This window comes from Erinaceus europaeus, chromosome 12, assembly GCF_950295315.1.
Source record: "Erinaceus europaeus chromosome 12, mEriEur2.1, whole genome shotgun sequence".
NCBI lineage: Eukaryota > Metazoa > Chordata > Mammalia > Eulipotyphla > Erinaceidae > Erinaceus > Erinaceus europaeus.
The window spans coordinates 34,020,352-34,023,004 of NC_080173.1; the positions used below are offsets into that span (position 1 = coordinate 34,020,352).

The window sequence follows — 2,653 nt, forward strand, 5'->3', positions numbered from 1 at the left end:
TTTATATATTTATTAATGAGAAAGGAGGAGAGACAAAGAACTAGATGTCACTCTGGTACATGTGCTGCCAGGGATTAAACTAGGGACTTCATGCTTGAGAGTCCAGTGCTTTATCCACTGTGTCACCTCCTGGACCACTTTTTTTTTTTTAATGAAATGGAGATAAATGATTTGTTTATTTTGACAAATCAATATATACACATAACCTATTGGAAAGAAGTATCCTCACATTTTAATAGTGATTAATTCTGGGTGGTGGAATTTCAGGAATAAATGTGTGTGTTTGTGTGTGTGCGTGTGTGTGTGTGTCTGTCTTCAATTGTGTTTTCTATATAAGATAGCAATTCAGGGGGGTCGGGTAGTAGCGCAGCGGGTTAAGTGCATGTGGCGCAAAGCGCAAGGACCAGCATAAACATCCCAATTTGAGCCCCTTGATCCCCACCTACAGGGGAGTCGCTTCACAGGCAGTGAAGCAGGTCTACAAGGTGTCTATCTTTCTCTCCCCCTCTCTGTCTTCCCCTCCTCTCTCCTTTCTCTCTGTCCTGTTTAACAATGACATCAATAACAACAACAACTATAACAGCAATAAAAAAAAAAACAAGGACAACAAAAGGGAAAATATTTAAAAAATAAAAAATTCAGTATTAAGACACTGAATTTTAAAATAAGACTATTTTCATGAAAATATAAAAGGAAGATATTTTATAAAAATCTCTGTAGGGATTAAGGAGGTGACCCAGCAGTAGTGTGCCTTTCTGATATGTGTGAAGCCCTGGGTTCTATCACCAGCAGCTCATGATGTTGTGGGATTAGAAATCAGAGTCAAAGAGGGAAAACTTTACTAACATTAACAGACCACAAAAAAAAGAGTTCATGCTCGTAAAGAATTCTGCTCCCTGAACAAAGGGATAGTACAAGCTTATATAGGGGGTGCAGGCTGAGAGCAGAAAGCATTATTACAGAAGCAGAGGCTGCAAGGTTAAGGGGGTGGAACTTGGACCCATTGCTCAGGGTCTGTTGCCTTACTTACTGTTATCTTTTTCTGCATAGCTGTGCCTGGAAAACTTTAGCCTTAGCACTTAGAAGTGTCATCATAAGATATACCACCATGGGGTGGGGTACCTTTCTCAAGGTATCTGGGGCTTCTCTCCTTACGGTTTGGTTAGTTAACTCTTTCTCTGCCTGGACATTCTCTCTTCTACTTCAGTGACAACAACAAAGACAAAAAAAAAAAAAAAAAAATCCAGGAGTCAGGCGGTAGCACAGCGGGTTAAGTGCATGTGGTGCAAAGCGCAAGACCGGCATGAAAATCCCAGTTTGAGCCCCCGGCTCCCCACCTGCAGGGGAGTTGCTTCACAGGTGGTGAAACAGGTCTGCAGGTGTCTATCTTTCTCTCACCCTCTCTGTCTTCCCCTCCTCTCTCCATTTTTCTCTGTCCTATCTAACAACGACGATATCAATAGCAACAACAATAAAAACAAGGGCAACTAAAAGGAAATAAATAAATATTTTTAAAAAAATTTTTAAAAAAGTCTAGTAGTGGACCAGTACTGAGCATGCCCTATGTCTGTCTCTATCTCATTCTTTCATTAAAAGAGAAAAATTTAAATGAAATTCTTTTAAAAAATTTTTGGAAAAAAATTATAAAACACCTAAATGAACAGAAATATACACTGTGTTGATGTGTTGGAATTGGGAAGGTGATGAGGAAGAGACATCAGTGGACCTATATGCCGGGGGCCCCAGGTTTAATCCATAGGAACGCATAGACCAAAACTGAGAGCTATTATCTGTATTTCATGAAAATGAATTTTTTTTTAAAAAAAATGAAAATTGTCAAATTGACTCTAAAATTCATATGGAAATCTAGGAGACCTGGCATAGCTAATACAATTTTGAAAAAGATGAACAAAGTTGAAAGTTCCCCCAAAGTTCCCCAAAACTTACTATAAAGCTACAATAATCAAGCCAATATATACAGAAAAATGTTAATAGATCCAAATAAAGTTCAGAAATGAAACAAACCAAATGAACACTTGATTTTCAGCAAAGGTAATTCAGCAGCAAATGGATCATCTTTTCAGTAAATAATAATGGAATAACATACATCTAAAATCAGCAAAGCAGCTCTTTGGTCTCAGTGGCAGAAGCAAGATGACAAAGGAGACATCCTCTTTTGGGAAGTGGCACAACACGACGCACACGTTGTGCAGGCACTGCGGCTCCAAGGCCTACCACCTGCAGAAGACCATGTGCCCCAACTGCGGCTACCCCACCAAGAGCAAGTACAACTGGAGCTTGTGCCAAGGCCAAGTGGTGGACCACCACCGGCAACCGCCGCATGCTGCACCTGAAGATCCTGTACCACAGGTTCAGTCACGGATTCCGTGAAGGAACAACTCCCAAGGCCAAGAGGGCCGCAGCTGCAGCCTCCAGCTCATCGTGAGGATTCCAACAGTGGCACAATAAATGTTTTGTTTTAAAAGTGAAAAGAAAAAAGAAGAAAAAATCAGCAAAGCAAATTTAGTAGCCGGGTGGTGGCACACCTGGTTGAGCACACGTATTACAATGTACAAGGACCTGGGTTTGAGCCCCTGGTGCCCACCTACAGGGGGGAAAGCTTTGTGAGTGGTGAAGCTGTGCTGCAGGTATC

The 2,653-nt window shown here is 41.0% G+C and overlaps 1 pseudogene; it reads left to right on the forward strand.

The window, feature by feature from the left end:
- Positions 1–2,135: 2,135 nt before the first annotated feature.
- Positions 2,136–2,446, forward strand: LOC103111831 (large ribosomal subunit protein eL37-like; annotated as a pseudogene).
- The last annotated feature ends 207 nt before the right edge of the window (positions 2,447–2,653 follow it).